The sequence below is a fragment of the Macaca nemestrina genome, chromosome 6 (assembly GCF_043159975.1).
Source record: "Macaca nemestrina isolate mMacNem1 chromosome 6, mMacNem.hap1, whole genome shotgun sequence".
Lineage (NCBI taxonomy): Eukaryota > Metazoa > Chordata > Mammalia > Primates > Cercopithecidae > Macaca > Macaca nemestrina.
In genome coordinates this window covers 101065788-101083295 of record NC_092130.1, presented here as the reverse complement: position 1 = coordinate 101083295, position 17508 = coordinate 101065788, and positions in this window count along the sequence as shown.

Here is a 17508-nt window from a genome sequence, read left to right as displayed (position 1 = left end):
CATTAAGTCTTTGATACACTTTAAAAATTGTTTTTGTGCAACTAGAAATGATGAAGTAAATGCTACCATTGACCCCACAGAAATTTAAAAAAAAATCAGAAACTACTACAAGCACCTGTATGCACATAAACTAGAAGGAAGAGATGGATAAATTTCTGGACACATACACCCTCTCGAGACTGAGCCAGGAAGAAACTGATTCCCTGGAGAGACCAATATCAAGCTCTGAAAATGAATCAGTAATAAATAGCCTACTAACCAAAAAAAGCCCAAGACCTAATGGATTCACAGCTGAATTCTACCAGACGTACAAAGAAGGGCTGGTACCATCCCTACTGAAAGTATTCAAAAAAATTGAGGATCAGGGACTCCTCCCTAATTCATTCTATGAGGTCAGCATCATCCAGATACCAAAGCCTTGCAGAGATACAACAAAAAAAGAAAACTTCAGGTCAATATCCTTGATGAACATCATGCAAAAATCCTTAACAAAATACTTGCAAACTGAATTCAGCAGCCCATCAAAAAGCTAATTCTCTATGATCAAGTAGGCTTCATCCCTGGGGTGCAAGGTTGGTTCAACATATGTAAATCAATAAATGTGATTCATCACAGAAAAAGAACTAAAGACAAAAACCACGTGATTATCTCAATAGACACGGAAAAGGCTTTTGATAATATTCAACACTGTGTCATGTTAAAAACTCTCAATATACTAGGTATCAAAGGAACATACCTCAAAATAATAACAGCATCCATGACAGACCCACAGCCAACATTACACTGAATGGGCAAAAGATGGAAGCATTCCCCTTGAAGAACGGCACAGGGCTAGGATGCCCTCTCTCACCACTTCTATTCAACACAAGGTTGGAAGTCCCAGCCAGAGCAGTCAGGCAAGGGAAAGAAATAAAGCACATCCGAATAGGAAGAGAGGAAGTCAAACAATCTCTGTTTGCAGATGGCATGATTCTATATCTAGAAAACCCCATAGTCTTGGCCCAAAAGCTCCTCCAGCTGATAAACAACTTCAGCAAAGTTACAGGATACAAAATCGATTTCCAAAATCACTAGCGTTCTCATACACCAACAACAGCCAAACCAAGAGCCAAATCAGAAAGGCAATCCCATTCACAATTGCCACAAAAAAGAATAAAACACCTAGGAATATAGCTAACCAGAAAGGTGAAAGATCTCTATAATGAGAATTACAAAACACTGCTCAAAGAAATCAGAGAAGACACAACCAGATGGAAAAACATTCCATGCTCATGGATAGGAAGAGTCAATATTGTTAAAATGGCTATACTGCCCAAAGCAATTTACAGATCCAATGCTATTCCTATTAAACTACCAATAACATTCTTCAAGTAACAAACCAAAGCAACAACAACAACAACAACACTATTTTAAAATTCATGTGGAACCAAAAAAGAGCCTGAATAACCAAGGAAATCCTACGCTAAAAGAACATAGCTGGAGCCATTGCATTAACTGATTTCAAACTATACTACAAGCTAACAGTAATCAAAACAGCATGGTACTGGTACAAAAACAGGCACATAGACCAATAGAGGGGCTGCCTCAGAGATATCCGAAAAATGCCTTCAGTACCTTTTTTTCATTTTCTTGGCTACTAGCACCTGACTTCCTTTTAGATATGCAAATATCTCTACCAAGATCCGCTTGGATTCTTTCCCTGAAAATGGGCTTTTCTTTAATAGCACTTGGCTAGACTGCAAATTTTCCAAACTTTCACACTCTACTTCCTTTTTAAATCTGAGTTCCAACTTTGAGTCATTTCTTTGCTCCCACATCTAAGCGTAGGTTGTTAGAAGCAGCCAGGTCACATCTTGAATGCTTTGCTGCTTAGAAATTTCTTCACCAGATTCTGTAAATCATCACTCTTAAGTTTAAATTTCCAGATCCCTAGAGCATGAACACAATGCAGCCAAGTTCTTTGCTATGGCATAACAAGGATGACCTTTACTCCAGTTCCCAATAAGTTCCTCATTTCCATCTGAAACCTCATCAGCCTGGACTTCACTGTCATATCACTACCAGCATTTTGGTCAAAACTATTTAACCAGTCTCTAAGACTGTCTTAGCATCTCACATGGTGAGAATGGGAGCAAACTGTCCCTCATCTTCTTTTCTTCTTCTGAAACTGCCAAACTCTTCCAACCTGTGCCCATTATCCAGTTCAAAAGTTGCTTTATGGCAATGCCCCACTTCTCAGTACCAATTATCCATATTAGACCATTTTTGCATTGCTATAAAGAAATACCTGAGGCTGGGTAATTTATAAAGAACAGAGGTTTAGTTGGTTCATGGTTCTGCAAGATGTACAAGCATGGCTCCAGCATCTGCTTCTGGTGAAGATCTCAGGAAGCTTAAATTCATGGCAGAAGGTGAAGGGGAAGCAGATCTCACATGGTGAGAGAAGGAGCAAAAGAGATGAGTGGAGAGGTGCCACACACTTTTAAACAACCAGATCCACATGAACTCAAAGCAAGTACTCTCATCACCAAGGGGATGGCGCTAAGCCATTCATGAGGAATCTGCCCCCATGATCCAATCACCACCCACCAGGCCCCATGTCCAATACTGGGGATTATGTTTCAACATGAAATTTGGAATGGACAAATATTCAAACCATATCACCATTCATTTCACCTAATTTCTCAATCTGAGGAAATTAGTAATTTTGTCAGTAAAATGAAGAGAAAAATAGTAGCTACCTCCTTGGTTTGCTGTGAAGATTAAATAAGTTAATATATATATAAAGAGAGTGACTGGCCCCTGGCAAGTAATCCATAGTGTTAGCTATTATTTTTACTGGGATACTTATTAAATCTTTAAAGTACATTATATGTTTATAAAGGTTTTTTAACAAACATTCCTTTCAGGTATATTTCTGGTTTATCCTGTTAACTGGGAAATAGAACTAACTGGAGCAGATAATAGTCTGAGCACTCTATTTAATGGAATTTTCACAATGGTATCATTTATTAGTCTGATAATTGAAGGATATGCAAGAAATTGCAAATTCTGATTAATAAAAATTAATAAAGACTGGATATCAACAAAAGTGATTTTGGATGCTATTGAACTTCAGGAAGATAAACCCTAGTCTTGGGAGATTTTCTTCAGGAGGGTAAACTGAAAAATAACCCTGTGAATTAATCATGCTCCCGGGGTGTGAGCATCAACTTTTGAGAAACACCAAAGGGGACCATGCAAATGGACTATTTGATTGGCTTTGCAGTAACACTCATAAATGCTTGACTTTTGCCAATGTGATAATCTGGGAATATTAAGTGGAACCTGCCAACAATGCCATTTTGCTTGATTGCACCATGATTGCTTTTATATCATTGATATCAAACTGTGCATAATTGAGACTATTTTAACTCCAATAACAAATAATATACTTTTTTACATAGCTAAATAATATCCTACAGAAGCAACATCATTACATCATAGGATAATGGCTCAATATGTCCATTAAAGGAAGACTTGCCTTTTCTAACCATTGGGTATTGCTCATAGTGTTGATGGACTTGGTCATATTTACTTTACAATGTAAAACTGGGTTGATATATGCTTGTTGACTGTGCTGCAAACTTACCTAAATGATGAACTTAAAAAACATATTGTACAAGAAGAGGAGGTTTTGAATGCTGTCACCATACATAACTAATAAATGTTTAAAGGGATGGATATTGTAATTACCCGGATTTGATCCTTATATAATGTATACATGTACTGAAACATCACACTGTACTCCATAAGTATGTTCAACTATTATGTGTCAATTATAAATAAAAAATTAATAATGAAACATTAAAATAGAAAAAAAAAACCATATTGTACAGAACTTAGCAACAATGTACTTCATTCTAGTGTGCAAAAATATTGAATCTTCATAGTACAATTAATAATGATAAAAAATGATAAAATAAATCTTTGCAGCATTTAAGATGTGAAATAACACTTGAAACTCAAGGAAACAAAAGACACTTAGCAATAGAATAAAGGCTATTTTGAGCATCTGTTAATGCATTCATGACTCAACAAGTGAAAATTATTACATAACCAGCTTAAGCTGTTACACATACAAGAAATTTAATGCTGATTGTTCTAAAGTGTGGCTCTTTGTGCAAAAGAAATTCTAGAGATTTCCAAGTAAATACTCCCCCTATTGTCCCCTCCCATCCCCAAACCCTAATTAGAGTCCAGGGATGTCTAATATTTTGTGCTGATGGTACATTTATCAATTTGTCAGCTTACTCAACTATAACATAATATTTTATTAGCCTCTGTACTGAACTATTTATTTAAGAATGTGTATATGGCAAAGAGGTGTAGGAAATAGAGACAGTATCTGCCTCCAAGACCAATTTCCGGACCAGTACAATAAGTGTCATGTCTCCCTCTGGGGCAAAGGATAGGCAGATTTGTTAGCAGTCCTCTTTAAAAGATTGAGATTTCCCAGGGTTTCTCAGCTGTGATGCAAACCCATTGTGAAATCTGCATCACCTGTGGGATTTGAGAAGCAAGGAAAATCAATTTAAGCAGAAGTTCATGTTAGCTACTATGCTATGAGTAATAACATTCTTTTAAAAAATATTCACAGTCAAAAATCGTAGTGCACTACAGCCTGGAACTCCTAGGCACATCCTGGAACTCCTAGGCTCAAGAAATCCTCCCACCTCATCCTCCCAAGTAGCTGGGACCACAGGGTTGTGCCACCGTGTCAGCTAACATTCTTTCTTCTTGAATCAGGAGTCTTGTGTCTTCTGCTGGCATCTATGAACTTGTTAGCTTACAAGTAGGGTAAACATCTCAGACCCTTCCCAGTTTTTGATACTAAGAAGCAGACTCCGAGAAGGAGATTTGCATGTCCCAAATCAATGGGAAATGCTCTTGGATCAACACCATTGTGGCAATGAGGAAAAGAGAGCTGCTGCAGGACAAGAAGCTATTGGACTTCAGTACAGTTAAACAAAAACTTTACTCAGTTCCGTGGGGAGCCCTGAAGCCAAGATGGCCTTTCAGAGCTGCCCCTAGTGGAACTGAGGGGCTTGGGCTTCTATACTCTTTGCATGGACAAACCTTTGAATACAAGCTTCTCCCAGGATTGAGGCTTGACCTTGGGTGAGTCAGCCCCTTTTAGCTGAGGGCAAGCCCATGAGAGCTGTCATTTGCCATCACTCCTGGGAGCGCATCATTCCTGTGAGTACAGATAAGACAGCCTCTAGTTTCCTTTGATTCAGTTCTTTAATTCTTACTAAGAAAGTTACCAGAAATCATATTCTTTCTCTTTTTGTTAAGGAAAATCTCTTGCGGCTGTCTTTTACATTCCCCTTCCCCATCTCCTCCCTAGCACAGACTCCTAAGTGGCACACTGCCTTCCCTTCTGAGCCACCAGAGGAGGCTAGAGTCCTCTTCAGAGTCTATTTCTCTGACCCTGCCTGGGGCAGCTTCCTCCTTGTCCATTTGAGCAGAAAGATTATTCCAGAACTTTAGTTTCACTGAACTAGTTTTTCTCATTTTCAGCCTTCCGTCTGGACTCCTAAAATTTCCCTTTTGCTTCCTAAGATCCTGAAGCCATTCTGGCTTTAAGCAGATATTTGCCAAATACCATCTATGGTCTAGGGATTGTGCTAGACACTTAGGATATAACTGACAGAGATGCCCTTCTTTTAACTCAGTAACAACTAATTCAACTCAGAGCTCAATTAAATCTGCAGACATTTACAGAGTTATTACTTGGTGGTGGGGGGTGGTGGGGAGGGGTTCTCTTTGAGACTTTGAAATAGTATGAGTCAGAATGTTTTCAGCTGCAAGAAACAGATACTTGACTGTAAGTGGCTTTAAAAAAATAAGATGTTTCTAGGATGACTAACCAGACAAGTTTTCCTGGAACTGTTCCAGCTTTAGCCCTGGAAATCCTGAGTCCCAGAAATTCCCCTGACCTAGGCAAACTGGGATGGTTGTTCAACCTAAGCCTACTAGGCAATGCAGTTCCTTCTTAGCGGTAGGAGATGCAAGATGTAGTAATTTGTCCTTCATTTTATTTTTTTAATTTTTAAAATATTTAACATTTCTTTCTTTCTTTTTTTTTTTTTTTTGAGACGGAGTCTCGCTCTGTAGCCCAGGCTGGAGTGCAGTGGCTGGATCTCAGCTCACTGCAAGCTCCGCCTCCCGGGTCCACGCCATTCTCCTGCCTCAGCCTCCCGAGTAGCTGGGACTACAGGCGCCTGCCACCTCGCCCGGGTAGTTTTTTTTTTTTTGTATTTTTTAGTAGAGATGGGGTTTCACTGTGTTAGCCAGGATGGTCTCGATCTCCTGACCTCGTGATCCACCCATCTCGGCCTCCCAAAGTGCTGGGATTACAGGCTTGAGCCACCGCGCCTGGCCTAAATATTTAACATTTATTTCTTAATTGACTAATACAACTATATATATTTATGAGGTATAATATGTTTTGATTATATGTATAAATTGTGAAATGGCTAAATTGAGCTAAATTATCATATGCATTACCTCACAGCTTTATCATTTTTTTGTGTTGAGAACACTTAAAATCTACTCTTTTGGCTATTTTCGAGCGTACAGTATATTGTTGTTAGCTATGGTTACGATGTTGTATAATAGATTGCCTGGACTTATTCCTCCTGTTTAACTGAAATTTTGAACCCTTTGACTAATATCTCCCCAGCACCCTGCCCCAGCCCCCTGTAACCAGGTTTCTACTCTCTGCCTCTATGAGCTCAGCTTTTTTAGATTCCACATGTAAGTGAGATCTTGTAGTATTTGTCTTATCCTCCACTTTAAAGATGTCCTCGCATTACCTCAGACCACTGGATCCTTAAAATCCTTCAGGATGAGGTAAGACCTTGAGTTTCCTCGGGGTTTATCTTCCATCCTCTGGAATGCAGGTACCTTAAGAAGGCTTCCAGTAGACTTCCTGCTTCTTGCTCATTCAGCCAAATTAATTTGTTTTAATTTAATTTAATTATTAATGATAATATATATCATTAATATAGTGCACAAATATGATGCTCTGGACAATGTATATATGGTGGGGCTTAGAGCATTCCTACAACGTTCTCCAAAAATTCTGAAAAAACAAAAACAAAACAAAAACCAAGCAACAACAACAAAAACAAGAATAAGCCATCTTTTAAAATCTCGAAATCCTGATTCTACATACTTAGTGTAGGAGCACGTCTTAGGTGTCCTTGAAGCAGTTTTTAAAATACCCCTTTGAAATATCAGCATGGGCCTAATTTCATGAAATGGTGTCTATTGTCTTTATGCTGCAGCCAAAGCTGAGACTGCAAGAACCTTGTTTTACTTTCCATTACACAGAAATATCAATTTCCCGCTTAAAAGTGTTCAATTGTGTTTTCAAAAAATGAGAGTAAATTTTATTCAATCATTAGCGAAAATAGGATCTTATAATTTGTGTTCAAGTTTAAAAAATTTTAAAAGTAACCTTCTGTTCATCTCCGTCCATCATGTAAATTTTAAACCTGACAAAGGGGGCTTCTGTACCTCTCAAAAGAACGAAAGACGGTGTGGTGCACTGCAACCAGGTGGGGCGATGCTTTGGCCACAACCTTGTGATTTAAATAAAAAGATGGTACTGTTAGACATGGTTTGTCTGAAGCCGAGCTTAAAGTCTCTTTGCTTTTTTTTTAAAAAAATTTTTTTGAAATAAAATCCAAACTCTTTACCATGGATTTCAACAGACTGGCCCCTTACCCACTTACCCAACCTCATTTCACGTCACTCCCTTCATCACTCACTCCATTTTGGCCACAGAGGCACTTCACTTCCCCAAATACACATATTTTCTTTTTTCCTTGGGCCTTTGCCTCTCCTGCTTCTCTGAGTGGAAGGCTCTTCCTTTCGCTGTTACATGGCTGTCTCATTGTCAGCCTTTAGGTCTCAACATAACAGCTTTTAATAAATATCACTTCTTCAGAGAGTCCTTCTCTACCGACCTCATCTAACGTAAGCCAAGTACTACCTGTCTTGGCATTCTCTGTTATAGCACCTTGTATTAAATGTTCCTGTGGCTTAGCATAATTTGTAATTTTTTCTTATCTGACTCTTGCTAAACTGTAAATTCCATGGGGGTGGCCTGTTTCCATGTTTTGTCCTATGCTACACCCAGAATCTTGTGTATTATCCTTTATATTAGTTTGCTAGGGCTACCTTAACAAAGTGTCACAGACTGGGTGGCTTAAACGACAGAAATTTCTCTCCTCACAATTCTAGAGGCCAGAAGTCTGAGATCAGGATGTCAGCAGGGTTGTTTTCTTCTGAGGCCTCTCTCCTTAGCTGTCTTCTCCCTATGTCTTCACATGACCATCCTTTGTATAATTTTCTCTTCTTATAAGAACACAAGTTATATTAAGTTAGTTCCACCCTAGTGATCACATTTTATTTTATTTTTTATTTTACTTTATGTTCTGGGATACATGTGCAGAACAGGCAGGTTTGTTACATAGGTATACATGTGGCATGGTGGTTTGCTGCACCCATCAACTCGTCAGGTTTTAAGCCCCGCATGCATTAGATATTTCTCCTAGTGCTCTCCCTCCCCCAGTTCCCCACCCCCTGACAGGCCCTGGTATGTGATGTTCCCCTCCCTGTGTCCATGTGTTCTCATTGTTCAACTACCACTTATGAATGAGAACATGCGGTGTTTGGTTTTCTGTTCCTGTGTTAGTTTGCTAAGAACGATGGCTTCCAGCTTCATCTGTGTCCCTGCAAAGGACATTAACTCATTCTTTTTTATGGCTGCATAGTATTCCATGGTGTATATGTGCCACATTTTCTTTATCTAGTCTACCATTGATGGGCATTTGGGTTGGTTCCAAGTTTTTGCTATTGTAAATAGTCCTGCAGTAAATGTATGTGTGCATGTGTCTTTATAGTAGAATGATTTAGTGACCACATTTTAACTTAATTAATTTTTAAAGATTATCTCCAAATACAACACAGTTACATTGTGAGGCACTGGGGTCAGGACTTCAATGTATGAATTAGGGGTGAGAGCTCAATTCACCTCATAAAACCCTGGCACATAATAGGCACTGCATACATATCCACTGAATGGATAAATGGTTTCAAAATTATCATTGAGTTCAAGGATTGTAAAACAGAAAAGGAAAGGAAGCTTGAAGCTTGTCCAAGGTGCCCACTCTAGAGATGTGTACTGTAAGTGGTTTGGATTGAGCAGTGGTATCTGTGATTTTTATAACTTTCACGGGTGATTCGAATGCATAGTCAGTCTTACACTCACTAATCCATTTCAGTCACCCTAATTTTGAAGAAAGAAAGGCCAAGGAAGTTTAGAGATGTGACCAAGATAATACAATTAAAGAGTTACAGATTTAGTATGTCAACTTAAACACCTGGCCTCTTGTGCTATTTTCAGTGCATTGTATTTAAAGGTAGCCACATTTTCCTAACTAATGCTAAAATTATCCACAACGTAGACTTTAAATTGTGAAGAAAAATGAAGTCAGCACTCCCGGAGTATGCCACTGTTCTTTCATTTGCGTAAGTCAATGTTTTGCAAAGCGGGTACACTTGTTCAGCAAAGCAGCAAGTGTTAGCAAACCTCCTCCCATTGTAGTAAATCTTTATTATACATAGAATACAGTTACAGTCTACAGGAAAGTGTGTCAATCACTTTCTCCTAGGATAGGCAGAGTGGGGACAAAGCCTAGCCATTGCTTTGGAGTGTGGCAACAGCCTAGAAGACGTCAAAGATGGTGCTTACCTGCATACAAATGCCTACACTCCTTACTTCTATAAATTTCCATCATTCCATCACTAATAAAAGAAAGGAAAAAAGAGCATCAGAAGTTGAAGGCATGATGGCAACACCCAGACAGATGCCACCAGGTCTATCTCCTGCTTAGAGGAGGACATTTATGCGTTTCTGTAAATTGGGAGTCTGCAGAGTCCTATACCTCTTTGTTTAGTCACCCATTGCGAGGCCCCTGTGTTGTCTAATGAAGTGAGCATAGGAATTGCCCTAAGCTAGAATGCTACAGTTAGTCATTTGTTGACTTGGGTACTTGCTCACTATGTGAGTGGGGTTAGGCCTGCAGTGCAGGTGGGTGAGAGAGCTTCTACATCCGTGTCAGCAGAGGTGAATGAGGACAGACCACTCAATGGCTACCTTCTAACTATCATGTTAGGGAAAGCTTTCCCCTACCATTTGTTTCTAGTTGGCCGTATGTGGATATTAAGTCAAGATATTACTGAAATCTCATTTTCTCCTCTGAACAACGTTGCTGTGTTGATTATGTAGGGAGGCTGATGGTAGATATCTCATACTATTTTTTGTTTGTGTCTTGTTTTAACCACACCATGTGGTTGACTGAATGTCTTGATTCCTTCTGATTCTGAGGTACTTGTACAAGCCCTAATTTAGGAAATCCTAATTGTTTTCTGATACAAATCAGCAGTCAGTATTGGTTGGGATTGAAATTAGGGACTTTGAGACTTTTGCTTTGATCAGATTAGACCACTAGGGTTAACTGGGTCTGCAGAGGGGAGACAGAGAGATAACCAGGAACTGGGTCTCCTAATCTTTGGTCAGCTACCTTTGTCTATCATGTCAGACTGAAGGGAATCTGCAAGGTAGAATGCTCTTCATGTAAATGCCCACACTTTAGTAGTAGTGCAAGGAGATTTGTAAAATAAATAAAATGTTCACTCACATTTCTAGGTTTATTTGAGGAAAAGGCTTAATATATCATCATTTTGGTCTATCCAAGTACACTGATGCATAATCAATATCTGTAAGTTTTAAGAGAAAAAATATATTGAGTCAACACTTTTAAATTATCTTAACATTTTTGAATATCTTTCTTTCCAATAACATACTTTTGATCTCAAAAATGTTTTCGTCATTTCTGATGAATAATCCATTAGCTGGAAAAACTTGAGTTATAACAGATGGCATGAAATAGAAATGTTACCTCTGCAATTTAAAATCCATTTTCTTTCATTTGAGAAGTTTATTTTTGAGATATCTGCCTTGCAGTCTCAGGCTATGTGAATGTGTTTGGGACTTGGGAAAGAAATGTGCCACTGACTAGCATCATTGAATTGTAGAGTAAATTTCTTTCTTCTTTTTTGTCCATATTAAGGCTAGTCTGTGAGCCAGCACCACCCATTCGTGTTGCAGAGATCTATCGGATGCCAGAGGGGCATGCAATAAGTCACAGGCCAAGACTGGCTTGAGCACCCTGGTCCATTAAAAACAGCTTAGGGCCAGATAAACCCTGACCTCCAGAGCAAAATCTGATCACCTGTTTCCTATTACTCCCTGATTCCCAGGTTCCTAAACTTTGATCTTTATCTCCAAGTTAGAACCTTTTTAACTGCCTTTCATAGCATTTGGTAATCTCTTATTCAGATTCCTCAGAATTGATTTTGGCATGGCACTAAAACTCCAGCTCTTACCTCAGAGGCTAAAGGAATCCATTTCTTCCCTGGTATTTTGTATCTTCACGTGCCCCTGGTTTAGGTCTTGCTGTGTTTCACGTCACATTAGTCACTACCCTATTTTTTTAATAAAAATTTTATTTTTTATTTGTGCAAATTTATGAGGCATGTGAGAAATTTTTTACATATATATGATGCGCAGTGATCAAGTCAGGGTATCTAGGGTGTTTGCCACCTGAGTACAACACATTTTTTTAAGGTGTAGTCATCCTATCTGCTATGAAACATTGAACTTATCTCTTCTTTTTTTTTTCAATTTCAACTTTTAGTTTAGATTCGGGAGCACATGTATAGGTTTGTTACATGGATATATTGTGTGATGCTGAAGTTTGGGGTGTGACTGAATCTGTCACCCAGGTAGTGAGCATAGTACCCAATAGGAAGGATTTCAACATTTGGCTCCCTTCCTCATCTTCCCTCCTGCAGTCCCCAGTATCTCTTATTCCCAGCTTCATGTCCATGTATACCCATTGTTTAGCTCCTACCTATAAGTGAGTATATGTAGTGTTTGGTTTCTGTTTCTGTGTTAAGTCACTTAGGATAAAGGCCTCCAGCTGCATCCATATTTCTGCAAAAGACATGATTGTATTCTTTTTATGGGTGCATAGTATTCCATGTATCACATGTTCTTTATCCAATCCACCATTCATGGACCCCTAGGTTGATTCCATGTCTTGGCTACTGTTAATAGTGCTGTGATGAACATGAGTGCATGTGTCTTTTTGGTAGAATGATCTATTTTTCTTTGGGTATATACCCAGTAATGGGATTGCTGGGATGATTGGTAGTTCTATTTTTAGTTCTTTGATAAATCTCCAAACTGCTTTCCACAGTGACTGAACTTATTTACATTCCCACCAACAATGTATAAGCATCCCCTTTCCTCTGCAACCTCACCAACACCTGTTATTTTTTAATTTTTTAGTGATAGCCATTCTGATTGATGTGAGATGGTATCTCATTGTGGTTTTGATTTGCATTTCTCTGGTGATTAGTACTATTGAACATTTTTTGATACATTTGTTGGCCACTAGTATGTCTTCTTTTGAGAAATGTCTATTCATGTCCTTTGCCCACTTTTCAATGGCATTATTTGTTTTTTGCTTGTTGATTTTTTTAAGATCATTAGAGAGTCTGGATATATGCAAATATACCATCATGAGGTCTGTACAGTATTCCAGATTCTTTGGGTCTAACTAACTTTTAATATCAAGGTTTTGCAGCCATAAAAAAGAACAGAATCATGTCCTTTGCAGCAACATGGAAGCAGCTGGAAGCCATTACCCTAAGCAAATCAATGCAGAAACAGAAAACCAAATACTGCATGTTGTCGTAAGTGAGGGATAAACATTGAGTACTCATGGACATGAAGATGGCAACAATAGACACTGGAGACTACTAGAGTGGGGAGGTAGGAAGGAGGCCAAGAGTTGAAATACTACCTATTGGGTACTATGCTCACTATCTGGGTGGTGGGTTTAATCATATCCCAAACCTCCATATAATATACCCGTGTAACAAATGTGCCCATGTGCCTCCCGAATCTAAAATAAAAGTTGAAATTATAGAAAAAAAAAACCTTGAGTTTTGAGCCACTGAATGTACTTTATTCCCGCCATGTGAAAGCACAGTGGAAAGGCTCTGGAAGTAAAGAAGGTGGGGAAAGAGAGAACTTGCTGAAAAGATCAGATGTGTCACCAAGGAGGCTGGGAATTTTGATCTGTGAATGACAGCCAGTCCAGTTGACTGGAAGTTAAGGTGAATTGTGGGAGATGAAGCCAGCAAGGTAGGTGGGTACGAGATCATGGAGAATATTTGTTCCACAGTAAAATATCTCAATATTAGTGAAAGGAATGGGAAATCATTGTAGGTTTTTAAGCGAGGGAGGACATCATTAGAATTGTTCATTACTTCAGCAGCATTATACAGACAGATTGGAGAGAAGACAGACAGGAGACATTAGATAGCTCTGACAGTACTCTAGCCCACAGGGATATCAATGAGAATGTCAGAATAAGGACTTTCAAAAATCCTCTTCTTCATAAAAACAATTAGAACACTGGCATACTTGTCAGGATCCACTTCCTCAGAACTCTGTAAATCAGCTAAAAGTTTGCAGCAATCCAGAGAGTGGTTTTTACAAGAAAACTGGATAAATATTGATAGAATCATGGACTTTGTGGCATTTTAATTTGCCCTATTCTGATCCTGTTCTCTCTAGCTCTGTGGTAGTTTTGAAAAGCAGCAGCTCATGATGCCAGTGAAAACCAGCAGCTGGACAGTCTCTGGAGGGAGCAAAGTGGGTTTGGAGCTCCTCCAAAGCTCCATTTACAGAGAATTGTCATTATTTGACCTGTCTGTTAGTTTCATGGAAGACCCCACTCACAATGTTTGTTTTTATTTAACCTGAGTCAGAGCTTGCCCACTTTCTCCAGGAGGATTTGTTGAAAACAATCAATGGCAATTGTTTAGTATCCTAGCTACCTGAGATGATAGATAACAGTTTGACCAAACAATAAGCCAATCAAAAAGCTTAAAAGGAAAATCTGGGAAATGAAATGACCAAAAGCCATTTTAAAAAGGTCCTTCACATTCCTGGGAATCTAGAAGGCCATGCTCGTGTGTAAGGCTGTGCACATGCCCAGGAGAGACTTGAGAAGGATTTGTGCTCTCACCTCTAGCTGACCTTAAGGCTGTGCCCAGGCAGGAGGTAAGTGCTGAAGCAGAGTTGTAAACTGACTGATGGAGTGTTGAGTGTTGATGCCTCTCTCAAGATGCATACAGAGTTTCTCGGCAAAGACTTATTGATTCCATAAGTTAAAGAAAATATCTGTCTACTTAGTTGCTGATCACCATGCTTACCAGGTAGATACTTCAGCAACCACAGATGACAATGAATGCAGTATTATAGAATTACTTCAGAAAAGTCACTGAATAAACAAACAGCAGCAACAGCAGCAACAACAACAAATCCTGGAGAGAGAAAAATATCTGATTTCCAGAGTTCCCATGCTATGTTATTTAAAATATCCAATTTCCAACAAAAAATTATATAACATTGAAATAAATAAGAAAGTATGGCTCACACACAAGAAAAAAAACAATCAATAGAAATTGTCCCTGAGGAAGCTCAGACATTAGACTTACTATACAAAGACTTTACATCAGCTATTTTAAATATGTTCAAACAACTGAAGGAAATTATGTCTAAAGAACCAAAGAAAAATATGAGAACAATTTCTCACCAAATAGAGAATATCAATAAAGTGGCATAAAACAGTTAAATTTAAAACCAAATAGAAATTCTGGGGAGGAAGCATGATGGTGGGGAATTGCCTCAGTGCCAAAAATAATTCAGAGATTAGAGTCAGGATGATGGATCACCTAGTAGACTTTGTAACAGATGGGAAAAGTGATGAAGGGCATGATGGGCTCAGACTTCATGGTTTCCAAGCAATTCATGGGCCTGTACTGTGTTTTTTAGAGGTGTGGGCCTCATGCCACATGCATGCAGCATTCTGTTGCTTCCTTATCACTCCTGTCACGGGTGATGTGAGAGTAGAGAAGGTGGCTTTTTCTGGATTATTTGAGCTTGGGGGCTCTGTCTTGACTCCTGGAGCACTTGGATTAATGTTGCATTAAAAAATATCTGAAGAATGCTTCAGAAATGAAATTTTCCACAAAAACATTAATTTTTATTGTAGTATCTTTAGGGTTTCTATTTGAACCTATCTTATAATGATAGAACTGTTATTTATATATTAAATACGTTTGCACTATATACACACATACAAAATGCATATACATAATTTATGTATGCATGTATTATCTAAACTGTTGGTAATTGGATAGTTCTTAACCACTTGCTTTTGAACAGTAATCTGGGTCTTCTTACTTAGTAAGGTGGGAGGCACTCACACCAACACATAGGAAATCTTATGTCCCTGTGTGCAAGAAATTCAGGCTACTGTGGCTTCATAGGAGGTGCTGTATGGGGCTAAGAAATGAGTGGGCAAGCAATTTCTCCATCTATAGAATAAGGAGTCTGGAATTAGCTGTCATCCCTTTCAGCTCTAGGTTTCTGTGCTTCAACCCAGGTAAAATGGACCTTTGAATCTGGCCATTTGTTGTAGTTACTATTTTCCTTTTGTTCTTATCCTTTGGGGCTGAAATGCTTTTCCCAGAGCCCAAATGGTCTATTTTGCCTTTGATAATTTCCAAACTGTGAAATCTGTTTCCTGTGTAGTTTGCCATAGCCGTGGAAAAGCCATGGTTTTTAGTGCAGACTTTTATGTATTCCCTTCCCTTTGGATCTCTAACATTACGAAACTGGCTCATAATTTGCTGGGCATTTGTTTTGGGATTTGCATAAAGTTGATCAACTAAAATAGTGCTAACAAAATTATTACAAAGTTAGCATGATGAAACAGAGGTATTTATATAGGATGTGTGATGTGTCGGGAATCAAGTCTATTCAGTAAAATCTGAAGAAAGCTGGGAAGGGGAACTGGTGAGCAGGATGATCTAAAAGGCTAATGTTGACTGTGCATTGGGTGCCAGGCACTGGGCTAGGTATGTTATATATGTTAGAGCTAATCTTCATAAAACCCTATGAGATGGATTCTTATTTTTATTTTTCAGTTAAGAAATTTGAGCTCAATAAACTTACACAGTTTTGAACAACTTAGTAGTTGTTCAAAAGTGGACAGCTATTAAGGAAGAGAACTAGGATTTAAATACTTGTCTCTCTTATTCCAGGGTCTATCATTGTTCCACTATTCCAAAATGATTCTAAAGAATAAGAGCATAGAATGTCAGGGCTCAAAGTGCCCTTGGAGATTATTCAACCTTTCATTTTGTACACATGCAGAACTGAAATCCATCTGGATGACCTGATTTGTCCAAGATTATGAAAGGTGATAGGACCCTTGAGTGTTGTGTGTAGGAGTCAGAAGTACCACAAAAAGCTGTTTAAAAAAATAAAAGAAAGTTATATCATTTTCTGTTGAACCTATGGTTTATTCTTCACAGGTTTTTGTCTTTGCTAATGACAGTCTTTTCACAGCAAATTCTAAAACAAGTGTGACCTACACTTTCTCCCAGCCATCCCAAACTTTTCTTTCATCCCACTGCAGAACTCTCAGCTTCCTGCATATTAACCTGAAGCCTAACTGTATTAAATCTGTTTAGAATTTCAGCCTGTACATTCCTGTTAAAATCTTCCATTTGTTTGGGAACCACCAATGATGAAGATGATGAGACCCTTGTTCTCACAGCTCAGATTATGGTAAATGAGCTCATGTCAACCTTCTCCATTTACTTTAGGGCGTTACAAATGTTGACACAGCATTTCTTTTAGACTTCAACTTTGTAAATTGTTGACTCATACTCTCTTCTTGTGTGGAAGTTTCTGCATTTCCTCATCACCCAAGTTATTGACAATTACATATTATTCTCATGGCAGAATTATCAACTTCATCTTCGGAATTCTGTTTTGAGATTTAAAATTTTGTTTACAACTCAGTTTTCTACTTGCATTCCTCTTTTATTCAAAGAAAAAAATAAAAGTTATGAATTAACACAGTGTTATGAAAGGTGTAATCATGGCATAAAATCTTCTGGGGGATGGTTATAGAGTTTTACGTAAGCACACGTGTGTTTAAAGCTTGAATTACACATTACAGCTCAAGACCAAATATGTGCTCTTCACATCTCAGTAATGGATGTTTGGTAGTTTTGATATAGTTTGGTGGGTTTTTAGGTTAGGGAGAGATAAACGTTCTTTTTCTGATTCAGGTGATTAAAGTCCTGCCTATAAAAATGTCATTTATTTTGGCTAGGGTATTTTGTTTGCTGACAACAGGTCTTTAGAAGGCAAAAAGAACCAGCTCACTGACTGGGGGCTCTTAAAATATTTCTGGTCTGGATTACTTGGAATCAGGGGTCTCAGAAATCACAGAC